Below are 21,900 nucleotides of genomic sequence, written 5' to 3'. Positions count from 1 at the left end.
GAGTGACGGAATACAAGCAAAATAACAAAAGTTCCAATAAACCTTGATTAACAATGAAAACACACAGTAGAAAATTGTCATGTATAAAGTCCTAAAAAGGACTAAAATTACAATAAGTAACACTATAAATATATACAAAGCAATCTACATCCAAAAACAGATCATACTAGGACCCTAATATCAAGCATCCATGAGCTCCACTAGAGACCGAGGAATGATAAAGAAAGAGTAGCCAGAAGTAACCGTATAATGACATAAAGACAAGGGAAGACTTAGGTAGTGGTTGATGCTTGGAGAAAGTTAGTAGTTGGATAGATTGGGAAGCAGATGGGAAAAACACTAGTAAAAAGGCAAAGAAAAGTAAGAATAAAACTAAAAAAATAAAACTCGCCGCTTGTTATTTATGTATGTAAGCAGCCGAATTAACAATAGAAGAGGCCACACATAGAAAGCTTATAGCACAGTACTAAAGGTAAAGGACAAAGGAGAATGATGATAAAGATGAATATAGGATACAGACAAAGGATGGAAGACATAGGCTTTAAGCTCATATAGGATGCAAACTTATGTGTATATATATGATTATAAAACTAGTACTACATAACATAACTCACTGATTATTCATAAAACTAGTACTACATAACATAACTCACTGATTATTCATAAAACTAGTACTACATAACATAACTCACTGATTATTCATAAAACTAGTACTACATAACATAACTCACTGATTATTCATAAAACTAGTACTACATAACATAACTCACTGATTATTCATAAAACTAGTACTACATAACATAACTCACTGATTATTCATAAAACTAGTACTACATAACATAACTCACTGATTATTCATAAAACTAGTACTACATAACATAACTCACTGATTATTCATAAAACTAGTACTACATAACATAACTCACTGATTATTCATAAAACTAGTACTACATAACGTAACTCACTGATTTTCTCTACTACAATTATCTATCTAGGCATTAAATAATGAGCTGCCAGTACCTGCAAATATGACTAGGTAATATAGGAGAAAACCAAGGACTGAGCAAATGCAGTATCTGTTGAAGCAGCAGAGGTAAATAAAATGTGAATTAGTCTTAGTTAGGCTATGAACAACATATCTGCAACTTACTAACACACATGCAAAATCTAACATTAATAACTCACAAAGGACCCCGAACATCCAAGTTAAAGGATACAAGTTAGCTAATAAGCATAAGTAAATATGATGCTGGTTGTACGAGGTCAATTAGTAAGGCAATGTTTTCCATAAGTAAGGACTATACAACATTTTAATGAAATGATTGATTTTAATGCCTCAAGTTCTGCCTATGTGTCAGGCTTCTTATTTTAACCATGTCCTTATCTGCACTAGATTGCCGAAGAACGGGACATACTAACCAGCTGCATGAGATGCAACAATAAATAAACAACAACAAGGGTTTGACAAATATAGTATTGGCATCCTTTTAAATTATTGTTTGGAACTGACAGGAAGCGTAGCAAGCATGTGTACAGCATTGATCGAGGCGAATGTCGACAACCTTAAACAACCCTTTAAGTTATCAAAGAAGCAAGGCACATAATGCAGAAAGGATAGTTAGCAATCAAGCAATATTAATTAGTATATTGTTTATATGACTAATTTGAAAAGTCATCGATAGCTTACTGCTTTGTAAGTGGAGCCAGGTCAGTCATAGCACTGGAAGTTGGCATATCAAAGAGACAGTTAGTAGTTTTGGCATCATAGGAACAGCATACCGCATGGGAACCACAGGAAGTGACCCAGCATGAAGATCCCCCAAATCACTAAGGCTGGATACAACAAGGTTCCCAGTTGAATCAAAGAACCAATGTCGCACAGATAGATCCCGAAGGGATATGGGACCAACAACCCTGTGCATTTCTGTAGATGCCCAGCTACCTTGTAAAATGAAGCAAGGACTAGAGCAGATATATCCGGTGTGTGAAGAATTATGTTCAAGACTCCAGCAATTATAGTGAAAGTATTAAAGAAATATTCCAGGCTAGAATCACATTACAGAACAGGGGAGTTGTTGAAGGCTTTAAGAAAAGCCTCTTTTGCTTCTTTTGGGGTGTTGACCGTGTATTTATTTTCATTATAAGAGAAGATCAAGGCATTCGGGTATCACATCTGGAACTTGATATTTTTCTTAATCAGGTCTGCACAAAACGGAGCCAAATTTTGCCTGTTTAATTTAATTGGGAGAGGCAAGTGTTTGTTCCAGATAAAATATTTTTGTTTTTTTGCAGCCATTAAAATTTTTTGAGTGTCCTGGAAGTTAAGTAGCTTAGTGTAGATTTGACGTGGGGTAGAAGAGTCTTGACGTTTATGCATGGCCCTGTGTGCTCTCTCTACAACTAAGCCAGTAAAATGACTTTCCGAGCCTAGTAAAGCTTCGAAGATTTGCCTGGTGGTTGACAATAAATTGTGGCTATCATAGGTCTCTGGGAGACCTCTGATTAGTATGTTATTGCTGCGACTTCTAGCTTCCAGGTCCATTACTTTAGATTGTAGATCTGATAGCATTGTAGCTTTAGCACATAGTTCTTCAGACAAGGATTGGATCAAGACTTCATTAGCCTGATTTTTGTGTTCAAGAGTGTCCACTCTTTCCACAATTTGGTTGATAGTTTTGCCAAAATTGGTTAGTTGATCAGAGAATCCTTGTATGGCAAGATGTATAGGTTGAAGCACTGATTTAAGCTCATCTAATTGGAAGTTGGCTTCAGTTTTACTTTTAGCGCTTGATTTGTTGAGATCCGCTGGTTGTTTAGTGATTTTTTGTCTTTTGGAAACCACATCTATTTCTGGAGAGAAGATTGTGGAAAGTTTAGCTTTGGTAGATTGTGTCTCCATAGTGTCTGAGTTATCAGCCATGGTCTAGATACAATAGTTATTAGTGTGCAGTAGTTAGTCCGAGGCCCCTTGGATGCACGTGGCTAAGATCACTGGAGTGAAAATGTGATATATTGACTGTTCTTTTGTCTGGATTAGTTAAATAGTCCTCCGATTCCGATGAATAAGGATAAAATAGTTGATTCCTTTACATAAGTCATGAGAGTTGGTATTTAAAGCATGATAATGCAGCTGAGACTGTAGGTAAGGAAGGAAGCTCTATGGAGAGGGTGCAAACTAGACGACCGCCATATTGGAATCAGAAGCACCCCATTGTTTAGGCCTGTATGAGCCTTGGGGCTGGGATCTGCCTCTGGGGTGTCTGTATCTGCCTCTTTGTGGCCTGTTTGACACTGGAAAGGACCAATTCTTTGTAGGCCAGTTCCTGCTAAATCTGGGTGACTGTACCTGTAGGAAATCCTTAACTGTCTGCATGGATTTCGCTTTATCCTCCATTTTCTTCAACACCTTTTCTGCCTTAACACCAAACAAAGTATGATGCTGTAATGGAGCATCCAATAATTTTGCTTTAACATGATCAGGCAGATTCTGTTTCTTTGACCAAGCATGCCTTCTAATGACAGAACCCGTAACAGCGGTCCTGCAAGAGGCCTCCAGTGAATCAAAACCACATTGCAAAGTATGCTTTCCCACTTGTTCAGCTGCACGCAATAAATCCTGCATTTCCTTATTATCAGAACATTCAGAATTTGTCAACATTGTCTGTTTAAGCAGTGACATTAAGTATTGCTGACATTTAAGCATACGAAACTGACAATTTAAAGCCCTAACAGCCAAGGTAGCAGAAGTGTAAACTTTTTTCCCCCATCTGCCCAGTGCCCTAGAATCCCTATCAGAGGAAACAGGGTTTTTTGCAGTGGAAGCCTTGACCCCTTTGGGACCCTCAGATATAGTTTCTGGGTCAGCAGCAGGGTTTTTATATAGAAATTTATGAGAGTCTGGAACCCTGTAGTATCTGTCTGGTTTAGCAGGTGCAGGGGTAAAGAGTCAGGAGACAGGCTGGACTCTGAAAATACATCATCTACAATATCTAGAACAGGTGGAATAGCAAGAGGTCTGTGCTGAGGTAGTAAAAGAAAGTCTCTGAGCCTTTTCTTAGATTCTGAGTAATCTTGGCTCTCCCAGTGAAAATACTCCCTCATGGTATGCAGGGTTTCCTCAAAAGAATAATCCTCAGGAGAGGCTGAAGGAATAGATTCTTCAGCATCAGAATCCTCATAGGGAGAAAAAGAGTATCCCTGTTCAGAAGAGAAATCAGAGGAAACTGAAACCTGATCGGAAGAGTCATATTCTGTCTCTTGCCTAGGCCTCTTATCAAGAGGGGGATGGGAACCCCTGATCAAAGTAATTAGGTCTTCGGCCATTTTAAGCATCTGTTTTTTAGGCATGGAAGTCTGTCCAGGAGAATGCTGTACTTGTTTCTTTGTCTTTAGAGCTGTTTTAGTCTTTGTCTCTGAAGCTGAGGTTGGCTTGACATATAATTGTGTAGGTCTGAAAACACCCTCAGAAGCAAATGCCTGCTCAGTGGCTCCGGACCCGTCTGAGGGAATAGTTTCCTAGAGTCCAATACTTAAAGTATCCAGAGGCCTAGTTGGTTCCACGTGGGAGTCGGAAGCGGTCTGTGGCTCTGAGGTAGCGGGCGTCAGGGGCTACGAAAGTGCCTCACTGAGAACCGGCGAACCAGCGACTGGCCTAGCGGGGGCCTCGTCATTGGTTTTGGACCTTGGATGCCTGTCCTTTTCCTTTTCCTTGCACTTTTTATAAACTCCGGTCATCGGCTGTTCTGACGGCATTATATAATTAAACCTTCGGCCAAAGTAATGAAAGGCAAAATCGTACTGACGCTTAATAGTGCATTGTTTAAATCTAGCACAAAACCGACAACTAACAACATCGTGATCAGGACCTAGGCAAGGAATACAGTAAGAATGAAAATCCTTATGAGGTATTTGCTTCCCACAAGAAATACAATTGTTAACTTTTTTTGGCATCGGTCTGAAGCAAGAAAAAAGTTTCCCCAATGGGGTACTTAGCTTTAATGAAGACTTCAGATCTGAAATTCGATTTTGAAAATCTCTGGAGTTGGCCGACCGGCACTTGCAAACTGCTTTTGCTTTGGGCACCACTCGGCAAGAAAAACTGAAGAAAATGGCGCCAGCTGCATCTTTTATACCCCTTGCGCACTGACGTCAGGGAAGAGGCTACAGCAACCGACGCCGGACCAAGACTTTGGAATTCATGCCGACTGCGGGTAGCCTGCCAGCAGGATAACCTAAGAGTAATGGCTACAACAGTGAAACACGAACATCAGCAATATATAAAGCAATTTGTTTTGTGCTTCTGTCCGATAAGTCAACTTGACTTCAACAGAATAAACTCAACCCATAAACAAACATGATTTAAATAACATTAACTAATAATGTGATAAATTAATTATAAAAATGTTAATGAAGCTTAAACATATTTAATGCAACTTATCTAACATAAAATATTTTATATGACAAATTATTAAATATGCTAAGAAATAACACATAATGTAACCTTAGTATTGAGAAAATGTAGTTTTCTATTCTTATGGTTAGTGTACACTTTCCAAAGCATAGCATAAAAGAAAAACTGGTTGCACAGGAATGATATCGGCATACCAGTTAGTGAAACAGACTTTTGTCATAACCTCTAATGTAAGATCCATGTCAAAGATCACTTTGCATTCTTATTAAAAATAACAGGATTCAAGTTGATATTGTTTGTTTAAACCATGGTTTATTAAGTAAAAACAACAGATGAGCACTTTCGCCCTTCTCAGAACTTCATCATATCTAAGTTATATACAAGTAATAAGTAATATATAAGGTTTTCCATTTTCCATACAACAAACTATGTAAATTACAATGAAGGCATTAATCCAAGAGCACTTACACAGATTACCTTCAGTGACAATGAGAGAAACGGTAGCACATACACAGTTTGCATTTTTATTGTGATTGGTGCTGTTAACTCTTTATCTGTGTACAAACTGAGTGTGATCAGTGTGCTAGGTATGAAGTCAAATAATGTAAGCATCTAGTCCTGTGTTTTTGTCATACTACTATAGTAAATAAAACAGATAGCAGTAAGACTGAACTCAGTGCAAAATGCTGTTATCGGAGAGGGGAGGAGTGTGTTGTTATTGGAACCCAAAATAAAGAATTCTGTTGCTAAGGGCAGAGGTGTAATTAGGACTTAGCAACTGTGTGTGATTCTAAGAAGTATTTGAGAAAAGAGACAGAGCAAAGCGGCATAAAGGTTAGTAGTAAGCTGAAGGAAACAAGTGTGAAGATGTGTGCACTTCCAAGATGGCTGCACATTGAGTGATGTAAAGATGTGTGCACTTCCAAGATGGCTGCACATTGAGTGACAATGTAATTCTAGCTCTCCCAGTGTGAAAATAGGCCTGACTGACACTGTACCTTATAATATTGTTTGTTTTGACTTTTTCTCTGGTTGCATGAGTTCTGGTTAACTGAGAGTTTACTGTATTATTACAGCTAATTGGCATAAGTATTACATCTAGATCCAGAGAAGTTATTGTTACCCTATATTTAGAGACCAGCACCACACACACCAAAATTCATTGAAACCAGGTTGTGGTTTGTGCTTCTGTCCTTGGCATCATTTGCAACTGTGGAAATAAAGGTTTTGTAAGAGAGAGCACTTTTGGTGTTTTATGCTGGAAATCATCTGGTGGGTTTTGGATTGTTCTGAGCTTCAGCACACCCCAAGAGTACTGGTTCATTGTGAATGCTGTCCCCTGCATTAAGCACGGACTAAACTAATTATACAGCACAGTGATCCCTTTTAGTAGTACCTCAACAGACATCATAACCTTGAAAAAACAGAGGTTCCTAACCAAAAGGTTCTCTGGTCTGAAGAACCTTGGTTACCAAGACAAGTGGAAGCACTGTCCTTCTACTCTGTGTCTTATAGATTCCTAAGGAGTGATTTGTGCCTCAATTACTACATCATTAGAGATCTATGACCTCCTATATATCTGTAAGTTTAGTTGTGCAGCTAAGACTAGAACCAGAGACCTGAACCCTTCGGCAGATAAAATGCATTGGAAAGAGAGATTTATCCCCCAGCACCTCCTGTTCTCTGAAACAAACAACATCAGCAGGCTAAGTAATGTAATTCAATACCTTTCTTGAACCTTAATGGATGGGCATTGCACTTGCCTCCTTCAGAGAAGAGGTAAAGCCTGAGGGTGGGCATTTCCAAGGTGTGCATGGCCTTTTGACTAAATATGAGTCCTATGATTAGACATTCTGCTGAGTGCTTTACATGACCCTTTAACCATTTCATGATATTCATTTAGAGTGTAATTATAAAAGTGACCAGAAGATGGCACCAGTGCAATTAACTAACTTTATAACAATAGTAAATCTCTGTTAAAAGTTGTGACCATACTTTTCACAACAGTTTATTATTTTGCAGAATGTGCAGATTTTTGTCTTGTATTTTACTCCATTCTTCATAAAATTAGTGGGGTTTTTTTGGCAAAGGGCTGCAGTCAGTAAATAATGACAGATATCCATGTTTCAGACTTGTATCATTCAGAAAACCCATGCTAATAAAAAAACTGTTGTTTTTACAATTTTCTAAGAAAAATGTTTAAAATCTATCCATGATTTTTGGCCTTTGTCTACCAATTAGTTTTACGTTAGTTGAGAGGTATGGTTGTAGCAGTAAGTATAGAAGACATCTCAACCTACTTTTCAACCTTCTTTTGCAGCAGTCAGTTGCAGTTACCCCAAACCATTTGAGCAAAGAACAACATGGACGACATATCACTCAAAGGCGCACTATAATACTTCTACAAATTTCTGTCTGCTCTGCACTCTAGTAAGCACAACTATAATGTAAATTCTTCAAACTAATAAGGGTACTGAAATTAATCTGCAATCATCAGACAAATTTGCATTCTTCCAAAATATTGTGACTGAACATCAGCTACGATAAGAAACACAACCAAAAGATACTAATCTGTCATTGGGTACAGTAACGAACACAGCAAAAAGATACTAATCCATCAGGGTACAGTAAGGAACACAACCAAAGGATACTAATCTGCCATTGGACACAGTAACGAACACAGCAAAAAGACACTAATCCGTCAGGGTACAATAAGGAACACAGGCAAAGGATACTAATCTGTCATTGGGTACAGTAAAGAACACAGCAAAAAGATACTAATCCATCAGGGTACAGTAAGGAACACAACCAAAGGATACTATTCTATCATTGGGTACAGTAATGAACACAGCAAAAAGATACTAATACATAAGGTTACAGTAAGGAACACAGCAAAACGATACTAATCTGTCATTGGGTAAAGTAATAAACACAACAAAAAGATACTAATCCATCAGGGTACAATAAGGAACGCAACCAAAGGATACAAATCTGTCATTGGGTACAGTAACAACAATAGCAAAAAAATACTAATTCATCAGGGTACAGTAAGGAACAGGAACACAGCCAAAAAATACTAATCTGTCATTGGGTATAGTAATGAACAGAGCAAAAAGATAATAATCCATCAGGGTACAGTAAGGAACACAGCCAAAGGATACTAATAAGTCATTAGGTACAGTAATGAACACAGCAAAAAAATACTAATCCATCAGGGTACAGTAATGACCACAACCAAAGGATACTAATCAGTCATTGGGTACAGTAAGGAACACAACAAAAAGATACAAATCCATTAGGCTACAGTAAGGAATGCAACCAAAGGAAACTAAGCTGTCATTAGGTACAGTAACGAACACAGCAAAAAGATACTAAACCATCAGGCTACAATAAGGAACACAACAAAAGGATACTAATCAGTCATTGGATACAGTAAGGAACACAGCAAAAAGATACTAATCCATCAGGCCACAGTAAGGAACAGACCAAAGGATACTAATCTGTCATTGGGTACAGTAACAAACACAGCAAAAAGATACTAATCCATCAGGCCACAATAAGGAACAACGCCAAAGGATACTACTCTGTCATTGGGTACAGTAACAAACACAGCAAAAAGATAGTGATCCATCAGGGTACAGTAAGGAACACAGCCAAAGGATACTAATCTGTCATTGGGTACAGTAACGAACACAGCAAAAAGATACTAATCCATCAGGGTACAGTAAGGAACACAACCAAAGGATACTAATCTGTCATTGGGTACAGTAACGAACACAGCAAAAAGATACTGATCCATCATGGTACAATAAGGAACACAGCCAAAGGATATTAATGTATCACTGGGTACAGCAGCAAACACAGCAGAAAGATACTGATCCATCTGGGTACAGTAAGGAACACAACCAAAGGATACTAATCTGTCATTTGGTACAGTAACAAACACAGCAAAAAGATACTGATCCATCATGGTACAATAAGGAACACAGCCAAAGGATATTAATCTGTCATTGGGTACAGTAACAAACACAGCAAAAAGATACTAATCCATCAGGGTACAGTAAGGAACACAGCCAAAGGATACTAATCTGTCATTGGGTACAGTAACGAACACAGCAAAAAGATACTAATACATCTGGGTACAGTAAGCAACACAACCAAATTATACTAATCTGTCACTGGGTACAGTAACAAACACAGCAGAAAGATACTAATCCATCAGGGTACAGTAAGGAACAAACCAAAGGATACTAATCTGTCATTGGGTACAGTAACGAACACAGCAAAAAGATACTAATCCATCAGGGTACAGTAAGGAACACAGCCAAAGGATACTAATCTGTCATTGGGTACAGTAATGAACACAGCAAAAAGATACTAATCCATCAGGGTACAGTAAGGAACACAGCCAAAGGATACTAATCTGTCATTGGGTACAGTAACAAACACAGCAAAAAGATACTAATCCATCAGGGTACAGTAAGGAACACAGCCAAAGGATACTAATCTGTCATTGGGTACAGTAATGAACACAGCAAAAAGATACTAATCCATCAGGGTACAGTAAGGAACACAGCCAAAGGATACTAATCTGTCATTGGGTACAGTAAGGAACACAGCAGAAAGATACTGATCCATCTGGGTATAGTAAGGAACACAGCCAAAGGATACTAATCTGTCACTGGGTACAGTAATGAACACAGCAAAAAGATAATGATCCATCAGGGTACAGTAAGGAACACAACCAAAGGATACTAATCTGTCATTGGGTACAGTAACGAACACAGCAAAAAGATACTAATCCATCAGGGTACAGTAAGGAACACAGCCAAAGGATACTAATCTGTCATTGGGTACAGTAACGAACACAGCAAAAAGATACTAATCCATCAGGGCACAGTAAGGAACACAGCCAAAGGATACTAATCTGTCATTGGGTACAGTAATGAACACAGCAAAAAGATACTAATCCATCAGGGTACAGTAAGGAACACAGCCAAAGGATACTAATCTGTCATTGGGTACAGTAACGAACACAGCAAAAAGATACTAATCCATCAGGCCACAATAAGGAACAACGCCAAAGGATACTACTCTGTCATTGGGTACAGTAACAAACTCAGCAAAAAGATAGTGATCCATCAGGTTACAGTAAGGAACACAGCCAAAGAATACTAATCTGTCATTGGGTACAGTAATGAACACAGTAAAGAGATACTACTAATCCATCAAGGTACAGTAAGGAACACAACCAAAGGATATTAATCTGTAATTGGTACAGTAACTAACACAGCAAAGTTACCGATCCATCACGGTACAGTAAGAAGCACAGCCAAAAGATAATAATCTGTCACTGGGTACACTAACGAACACAGCAAAAGGATACTGATCCATCAGGGTACAGAAAAAAATTCAACCAAAGGATACTAATCTGTCCTTGGGTACAGTAATGAACATGGCAAAAAGATACTAATCCATGAGGGTACAGGAAGGAACAAACCAAAGGATACTAATCTGTGACTGAGTACAGAAATGAACACAGGAAAAGATACTAATCCATCAGGCTACAATAAGGAACACAGCCAAAGTATACAAATCTGTCACTGGGAACAGTAATGACCACAGCAAAAAGATACTAATCCATCAGGGTACAGTAAGGAACACAGCCAAAGGATTCTAATCTGTCATTGGGTGCAGTAACAAACACAGTAAAAAGATACTACTAATCCATTGGGGTACAGTAAGGAACAAATCAAAGGATACTAATCTGTAATTGGGTACAGTAACGAAAAGAGCAAAAAGATACTGATCCATCAGGGTACAGAAAGGAACAAAGCCAAAGGATACTAATCTGTCATTGGGTACAGCAACGAACACAGCAAAAAGATACTAATCCATCAGGGTACAGTAAGGAACAAATCAAAGGATACTAATCTGTCATTGGGTACAGTAATGAACACAGCAAAAAGATACTAATCCATCAGGTTACAATAAGGAACACAGCCTAAGGATACTAATCTCTCATTGGGTACAGTAATGAACACAGCAAAAAGATACAAAGCCATCAGGGTGCAGTAAGGAATGCAGCCAAAGGATCCTAATTGGTCACTTGGCACACAAATGAACACAGCAAAATGATACTGATCCATCAGGGTACATAAAGCAATGCAGCCAAAGGATACTAATCTATCATCAGGTACAGTATCGAACACAACAAAAAGATACTAGTCCATCAGTGTACAGTAACGAATACAGCAAAAAGATACTAATCCATCAGGGTACAGAAAGGAATGCAACCAAAGGATACTAATCTGCCTTTGGGTAGAGTAATGAACACAGCAAAAAGATACTAATCCATCAGGATACAGAAAAGAACACAACCAAAGAATACTAATCTGTCATTGGGTACAGTAACGAACACAGCAAATAGATACTAATTCATCAGGGGTACAGTACAGAACACAGCAAAAGGATACTAATCTGTCACTAGGTACAGTACCGAACACAACAAAAAGATACTAATCCATCAGGCTACAATAAGGAACACAGCCAACAGATACTAATCTGTCACTGGGTACAGTAACGAACACAGCAAATAGATACTAATTCATCAGGGGTACAGTACGGAACACAGCGAAAGGATACTAATCCATCAGGATACAGAAAAGAACACAACCAAAGAATACTAATCTGTCATTGGGTACAGTAACGAACACAGCAAATAGATACTAATTCATCAGGGGTACAGTACAGAACACAGCAAAAGGATACTAATCTGTCACTAGGTACAGTACCGAACACAACAAAAAGATACTAATCCATCAGGCTACAATAAGGAACACAGCCAACAGATACTAATCTGTCACTGGGTACAGTAACGAAACAAGCAAAAAGATACTAAACCATCAGGAAACAGTAAAGAACACAACCAAAGGATACTAATCTCTCATTGGGTACAGTAATTAACACAGCAAAAAGATCCTAATCCATCTGGGTACAGTAAGTAACGCAACCAAATTATACTAACCTGTCTCTGGATACAGTAACAAAGACAGAATAAAGATACTAACCCATCAGGGTAAATAAAGTAACACAGCCAAAAGATACTAACCTGCCATTGGGTACAGTAACTAACACAGCAAAAAGATAGTGATCCATTAGGGTACAGTAAGGAACACAGCCAAAGGATACTAATCCGTCATTGTGTACAGTAATGAATACAGCAAAAGTATACTAATCCTTAAAGGTACAGTAAGGAACACAGCCAAAGGATACTAATCTGTCATTGGGTACAGTAACAAAGACAGCATAAAGATACTAATCCATCAGGGTAAAAAAAAGGAACACAGACAAAGGATACTAATCTATCCCTGAGTACAGTAACGAACACAGGAAAAATATACTGATCCATCAGAGTGAAGAAAGGAGCCAAAGGATACTAATCTGTCATTGGGAACAGTAATGAACACAGGAAAACCATACTGATGCATCACAGTACAGGAAAGAACACAGCACAAGGATACTAATCTGTCATTGGGTACAGTAGCGAGCACATCAAAAAGATGCTAATCCATCAGGGTACAGTAAGGAACAAGCCAAAGGATACTGATTGTCATTGGGTACAGTAATGAACACAGCAAAAAGACACTGATCTATCAGGGTACAGTAAGGAACACAGCCAAAGGATACTAATCTGTCATTGGGTACAGTAACAAACACAGAAATAAAATACTAATCCATCAGGGTACAGTAAGGAATGCAGCCAAAAAATACTAATCTCTCACTGTGTACACAAACGAACTCAGCATAGGATACTGATCCATCCGGGTACATAAAGGAATGCAGCCAATGGATACTAATCTGTCATTGGGTACAGCAATGAACACAACAAAAGATACTGATCCATCAGGCTACAATAAGGAACACAGCCAAAGGATACTAATCTCTCATTGGGTACAGTAATGAACACAGCAAAAAGATACTAATCAATCAGTACACAGTAAGGAACACAACCAAAGGATACTAATCTGTCATTGCGTACAGTAAAGAACACAGTAAAAAGATACTAATCCATAAGTCTAGAGTAAGTAATGCAACCAGAAGATACTAATCTCTCACTGGGTACACAAACAAATACAGCAAAAGGATACTGATCCATCAGGGTACAGTAAGGAACGCAGCCAAAGGATACTAATCTGTCATTGGGTACGGTAACGAACACAGTAAAAAAATACTACTAATCCATCAGGGTACAGTAAGGAACACAACCAAAGGATACTAATCTGTCATTGGGTACAGTAACAAACACAGCAAAAAGATACTAATCCATCAGGGTACAGTAAGGAACAAATCAAAGGATCTTTAATAACAAAGCAAAGCTTTCGGGCAGAACCCTTCTTCAATACTAATACAATCAAGTCTGCATACTGGAAGCTTATATACAGGTCTAGAAGTCACATGATTAGCAGCCAAGAATCATGTGACAAACAAGTCTTAAAGTGCAAACAACATAATAAAACTTTTTAAAAAAATCAATTAATAATATTACGTAACCTAGTTAAAATTGGTTTTAAACTGACTTTGCTGTTAATTCCTGGATGTGAATCAGCAGCTAGTCTTAAAATCCATTCAAATTCCTTAGTCTCAAGGCGATTATTCAAATCTCCACCTCTGGCACTAGGACAATTAAAATCAATAACTCTAAACTTAAAAGAATGTTCAGAGCCATGAATATTAATATGCTTATATAGTGCATTATTTTCACAACACCGTCTGATTTCTGAATTATGATCAATAACACGATCTTTCAGCTTACAAATAGTTTTTCCTACATAGAACGAAGTGCAGGATTTACATGTAGCCAAATAGATAACACCTGAAGTGTTACAAGTAGCTGAAATTTTAAAATTGAATACTTGACCATTGCTAGGGTATGTGAAAATGTCACTACCATTACCAAACATCTGTGCACAGGCAATACAGTTAAAACATTGAAAAGTTCCATGCTTAATAGCCAACGTCATAAGCTTAGGTTTATAAAAATCTTTATAACACAATAAGCTTTTGATAGTCTTCATATTTCTATAAGAGAAGCATGGCTTATCACCTACAATAGCTTTCATTTCATCTGAAGCTAATAAAATTATCCAATTTCTTGAGATAATTTGTTTAACCAGGTGACTTATTCTATTAAAAGTAGTCATATATCTAACTGAAGTCATCTCTTTATTGCTGTTATTATTTTTCTGAGATGTAGTTAACGAAATATCCTGCCCTTGATTAAAGCTGATAGGTTTCAAATAAGTCTTCCTAGCCTCTAAAATATCAATTCTTGACTTATTAAGTAGGTGGGCATCATAGCCACTTGAGGTAAATTCCATTATCAAATCATCCAGTTGTAACTTGAATACATCATCATCTGTGTTGAGCCTACTTGTCCTAATAAATTGTGATTTTACCACACTTCTGAAAATATGTGGAGCATGCATACTACTGTAATGTAAATATTTACAACAGCTAACTTCCTTCTTATATACAGAAGTATTAAGAATTCCATCATTCAGCTGGATTTTTAAATCTAACTAACACATAGTATTTTCAGAAACTTGCATTTTAAATTTCAAATAATCAGTTGTGGAGTTCAAATAGTCAACAAAAACATCCAGATCATGAAGTGTACCATTCCAAACAATTAAACAGTCATCAACAAATCTTTGATAAAAACTAATATAGGTAGAAAGATTCCTATTACTATACAGATGTTTATGTTCCCATTGGTAAAGGACTAGGTTAGCGTATGTGTTAGCCACTGCGGTACCCATAGCAATTCCTGTTAACTGTAAATATAAAGTTTCGTTAAACAAAAAATATTATTTTTCAAAACAACATCCATAAGACAGCAAATGTTGTCAATGGATTTGAAATCAGGGTTAGGTTGTGTTATTAAAAATTCCCTCAGGAGCTCAAGTCCGGCATCATTAGGAATGACGGTAAATAAGGATACGATATCCAAGCTAACTAAATAATGTCTTTTAGTTTTTATATCAGGCTCATTTCTAGTATACCATTGCTGTAACTTAGATAACAAATCATGTGTATCTTTCAAGATGGTATTACAATTAAGTAGATGTGGTTGTAACTGTTTGTGCAAGTAAACTGAAACTGTTTCTGTAATCCAGCCTCCACCTGAGACGATAGGTCTCATTGGTGGGTTATCCATAGACTTATGTATTTTTGGGATACCATACAAATGAGGTATCAAAGGACAAGGTACAGTTAGAAAATGAAACAAATCAAGGTCGATGTCACCATTAAGCTGAAGTTCAAATATTACCATGTTGACATAACTCACACATTTCTTTACATCTGCATGTGTAACTATTTTAAATGCATTCTCATCATTCAAAAGTAGAGAAACAGCTGAAAAATACTTGTCTCGGTCCATAATAACAGGCATACCACCTTTGTCCGCTTGCTTTATTACAATGTCATTATTATTTTGTAGACTTTTTAATGCTTCATACTCTGCAAAAGTCAGATTAAAGTTCTTATTCCTCATGGGCCGTAGGTATAGTTCTCTTATTTGTATTTCACATACATCATGAAATGCATTCAATATGGGTGCATTAAGTGGAATAAAAGTACTTCGTCGTTTTAGACTGTCTCCCATTGGGTTAGATTTACCAAACATTAGTTTTAAACTAAAGTTACGAACAAACAACTTTAAATCAGTTAAAGCAGACACAACATTATCACTACAGGATGGTATAAATTTAAATCCTTTGTCTAAAAGAGAGAGATGAGCAAGATTTAACTCAAGAGATGATAAATTTAATGCCACAACTACTTGCGACTTACTTTGCTGAGTCCTAAAGGGCTCTCATTTTTACGTTTATTTGCTATGGTTGCCTGTGTTGCATACGACCTTGCAGGTGAACCTCTAGACTTGGGTGATCTATTCACGACGGTTTCAGGGTGCTCCAGTTGGAATCGTTTATTAGTTAAATTTAAAGTTAGTTGTTGTGTCTTTTTAATAGCCATAGCGTTTGTATTCACATTCAGGTTGCCATCACGCTTGTTCTTACTTCCTATAGGCGCGCATGCGCTTTGGGATGAGGAACATGATACCAAAAGGCCAGGCTCATTCGTAACTGGTGCAGGGGGAGTTTCAGATGTCAAGTGTGTAGAGGGCGGATTATTATTTAAAGAAATGTTGTCAAAAGTATCCAGGGAATCAAGTCCTTCTCTTGCAGGAACTTTATGGTAAGCAGTAGTACGAGGATTCTCAGTTCTGGCCAAGAGAAGATATTCCCTCTTTGGAAGTCACCTATGTCGCGTTGGAGCTTCCGTTTTTTGGTAGCTTTCATCCTGACCTCAAAAGCTTGAATCCTATCAAGCATTTGCTGGTATATAGGTGTAACTTTAGGAAATACAGTCAATTCTAAAATAGTACTCTCAAGTGAAAAAATTTCACGCTTGTACTCTTCCTCAGTTTTTATAAAAAAGTCATTCATTAAAGACATATAGTCTAAAGATAGCTTAATATTCAATTGTTGCCATGATTTGAGTAGTTCTGGAAAGGTATTGCCATATGAAGGCATTTTAAGGATCCTGAGTCCACGTGGGACAATACCTTTATCAAGATATGCCAAAAAACTAAAACGTTGCCATTGCAACCTCTTAAATGCCATTACCTTTCTTTCCAGAAGTTGTAATACTCTATTGAATTCAGCAACATTATCCAAGTCTGCTGTAGGTTCAGATGCAGTGTTCATTGTTTCTGTAAAGTTCAGTAGAGGATTATTCTCCACATCAATAAGAGATCTGAGGGAATTTAAATCTATTTCTTGATGTCAAAAATGACTACAGGCTGCGAGGTAGACCTTGAAGTAGGTATTCCCAATAACAGCAACAGATATAGACCAAAAAAACAGCTGCAAAACGTGGAGCAAGTAACACAAACTTATAGGAAAAACCACCTTTAATAACAAAGCAAAGCTTTCGGGCAGAACCCTTCTTCAATACTAATACAATCAAGTCTGCATACTGGAAGCTTATATACAGGTCTAGAAGTCACATGATTAGCAGCCAAGAATCATGTGACAAACAAGTCTTAAAGTGCAAACAACATAATAAAACTTTAAAAAAAAAAATGCAGACTTGATTGTATTAGTATTGAAGAAGGGTTCTGCCCGAAAGCTTTGCTTTGTTATTAAAGGTGTTTTTTCCTATAAGTTTGTGTTACTTGCTCCACGTTTTGCAGCTGTTTTTGTGGTCTATATCTGTTGCTGTTATTGGGAATACCTACTTCAAGGTCTACCTCGCAGCCTGTAGTCATTTTTGACATCAAGAAATGGATTTAAATTCCCTCAGATCTCTTATTGATGTGGAGAATAATCCTCTACTGAACTTTACAGAAACAATGAACACTGCATTTGAACCTACAGCAGACTTGGATAATGTTGTTGAATTCAATAGAGTATTACAACTTCTGGAAAGAAAGGTAATGACATTTAAGAGGTTGCAATGGCAACGTTTTAGTTTTTTGGCATATCTTGATAAAGGTATTGTCCCACGTGGACTCAGGATCCTTAAAATGCCTTCATATTGTAATACCTTTCCAGAACTACTCAAATCATGGCAACAATTGAATATTAAGCTATCTTTAGACTATATGTCTTTAATAAATGACTTTTTTATAATAATTGAGGAAGAGTACAAGCGTGAAATTTTTTCACTTGAGAGTACTATTTTAGAATTGACTGTATTTCCTAAAGTTACACCTATATACCAGCAAATGCTTGATAGGATTCAAGCTTTTGAGGTCAGGATGGAAGCTACCAAAAAACGGAAGCTCCAATGCGACATAGGTGACTTCCAAAGAGGGAATATCTTCTCTTGGCCCAGAACTGAGAATCCTCGTACTACTGCTTACCATAAAGTTCCTGCAAGAGAAGGACTTGATTCTCTGGATACTTTTGACAACATTTCTTTAAATAATAATCCGCCCTCTACACACTTGACATCTGAAACTCCCCCTGCACCAGTTACGAATGAGCCTGGCCTTTTGGTATCATGTTCCTCATCCCAAAGCGCATGCGCGCCTATAGGAAGTAAGAACAAGCGTGATGGCAACCTGAATGTGAATACAAACGCTATGGCTATTAAAAAGACACAACAACTAACTTTAAATTTAACTAATAAACGATTCCAACTGGAGCACCCTGAAACCGTCGTGAATAGATCACCCAGGTCTAGAGGTTCACCTGCAAGGTCATATGCAACACAGGCAACCATAGCAAACAAACGTAAAAATGAGAGCCCTTTAGGACTCAACAAAGTAAGTCACAAGTAGTTGTGGCATTAAATTTATCATCTTTTGAGTTAAATCCTGCTCATCTCTCTCTTTTAGACAAAGGATTTAAATTTATACCATCCTGTAGTGATAATGTTGTGTCTGCTTTAACTGATTTAAAGTTGTTTGTTCGTAACTTGAGTTTAAAACTAATGTTTGGTAAATCTAACCCAATGGGAGACAGTCTAAAACGACGAAGTACTTTTATTCCACTTAATGCACCCATATTGAATGCATTTCATGATGTATGTGAACTACAAATAAGAGAACTATACCTACGGCCCATGAGGAATAAGAACTTTAATCCGACTTTTGCAGAGTATGAAGCATTAAAAAGTCTACAAAATAATAATGACATTGTAATAAAGCAAGCGGACAAAGGTGGTATGCCTGTTATTATGGACCGAGACAAGTATTTTTCAGCTGTTTCTCTACTTTTGAATGATGAGAATGCATTTAAAATAGTTACACATGCAGATGTAAAGAAATGTGTGAGTTATGTCAACATGGTAATATTTGAACTTCAGCTTAATGGTGACATCAACCTTGATTTGTTTCATTTTCTAACTGTACCTTGTCCTTTGATACCTCATTTGTATGGTATCCCAAAATACATAAGTCTATGGATAACCCACCAATGAGACCTATCGTCTCAGGTGGAGGCTGGATTACAGAACCGGTTTCAGTTTACTTGCACAAACAGTTACAACCACATCTACTTAATTGTAATACCATCTTGAAAGATACACATGATTTGTTATCTAAGTTACAGCAATGGTATACTAGAAATGAGCCTGATATAAAAACTAAAAGACATTATTTAGTTAGCTTGGATATCGTATCCTTATTTACCGTCATTCCTAATGATGCCGGACTTGAGCTCCTGAGGGAATTTTTAATAACACAACCTAACCCTGATTTCAAATCCATTGACAACATTTGCTGTCTTATGGATGTTGTTTTGAAAAATAATATTTTTTTGTTTAACGAAACTTTATACTTACAGTTAACAGGAATTGCTATGGGTACCACAGTGGCTAACACATACGCTAACCTAGTCCTTTACCAATGGGAACATAAACATCTGTATAGTAATAGGAATCTTTCTACCTATATTAGTTTTTATCAAAGATTTGTTGATGACTGTTTAATTGTTTGGAATGGTACACTTCATCATCTGGATGTTTTTGTTGATTATTTGAACTCCACAACTGATTATTTGAAATTTAAAATGCAAGTTTCTGAAAATACTATGTGTTACTTAGATTTAAAAATCCAGCTGAATGATGGAATTCTTAATACTTCTGTATATAAGAAGGAAGTTAGCTGTTGTAAATATTTACATTACAGTAGTATCCATGCTCCACATATTTTTAGAAGTGTGGTAAAATCACAATTTATTAGGACAAGTAGGCTCAACACAGATGATGATGTATTCAAGTTACAACTGGATGATTTGATAATGGAATTTACCTCAAGTGGCTATGATGCCCACCTACTTAATAAGTCAAGAATTGATATTTTAGAGGCTAGGAAGACTTATTTGAAACCTATCAGCTTTAATCAAGGGCAGGATATTTCGTTAACTACATCTCAGAAAAATAATAACAGCAATAAAGAGATGACTTCAGTTAGATATATGACTACTTTTAATAGAAGAAGTCACCTGGTTAAACAAATTATCTCAAGAAATTGGATAATTTTATTAGCTTCAGATGAAATGAAAGCTATTGTAGGTGATAAGCCATGCTTCTCTTATAGAAATATGAAGACTATCAAAAGCTTATTGTGTTATAAAGATTTTTATAAACCTAAGCTTATGACGTTGGCTATTAAGCATGGAACTTTTCAATGTTTTAACTGTATTGCCTGTGCACAGATGTTTGGTAATGGTAGTGACATTTTCACACACCCTAGCACTGGTCAAGTATTCAATTTTAAAATTTCAGCTACTTGTAACACTTCAGGTGTTATCTATTTGGCTACATGTAAATCCTGCACTTCGTTCTATGTAGGAAAAACTATTCGTAAGCTGAAAGATCGTGTTATTGATCATAATTCAGAAATCAGACGGTGTTGTGAAAATAATGCACTATATAAGCATATTAATATTCATGGCTCTGAACATTCTTTTAAGTTTAGAGTTATTGATTTTAATTGTCCTAGTGCCAGAGGTGGAGATTTGAATAATCGCCTTGAGACTAAGGAATTTGAATGGATTTTAAGACTAGCTGCTGATTCACATCCAGGAATTAACAGCAAAGTCAGTTTAAAACCAATTTTAACTAGGTTACGTAATATTATTAATTGATTTTTTTAAAAAGTTTTATTATGTTGTTTGCACTTTAAGACTTGTTTGTCACATGATTCTTGACTGCTAATCATGTGACTTCTAGACCTGTATATAAGCTTCCAGTATGCAGACTTGATTGTATTAGTATTGAAGAAGGGTTCTGCCCGAAAGCTTTGCTTTGTTATTAAAGGTGGTCTTTCCTATAAGTTTGTGTTACTTGCTCCACATTTTGCAGCTGGTTTTTTGAACAAATCAAAGGATACTAATCTGTCATTGGGTACAGTAATGAACACAGCAAAAAGATAATAATCCATCAGGCTACAATAAGGAACACAGCCAAAGGATACTAATCTGTCACTGGGTACAGTAACGAAACAAGCAAAAAGATACTAATCCATCAGGAAACAGTAAAGAACGCAACCAAAGATACTAATCTGTCATTGGGTACAGTAATTAACACAGCAAAAAGATCCTAATCCATCTGGGTACAGTAAGTAACGCAACCAAATTATACTAACCTGTCTCTGGATACAGTAACAAAGACAGAATAAAGATACTAACCCATCAGGGTAAATAAAGTAACACAGCCAAAAGATACTAACCTGCCATTGGGTACAGTAATGAACATAGCAAAAATATACAAATCCATCAGGGATACAGTAGGGAACACAGCCAAAGGATACTAATCTGTTATTATGTACAGTACGGAACACAACAAAATGATACTAATAGATAATAATCCATCAGGGTACAGTAAGGAACACAACCAAAGTATACTAATCTGTCATTGGGTGCAGTAATGAACACAGCAAAAATAAACTAATCCATAAGAAATAACTAACC

Source organism: Protopterus annectens, chromosome 9.part0 (genome assembly GCF_019279795.1).
Source record: "Protopterus annectens isolate FY-2018-M chromosome 9.part0, PAN1.0, whole genome shotgun sequence".
NCBI classification, from domain to species: domain Eukaryota; kingdom Metazoa; phylum Chordata; order Ceratodontiformes; family Protopteridae; genus Protopterus; species Protopterus annectens.
Note: the sequence above shows the minus strand (reverse complement) of the source record.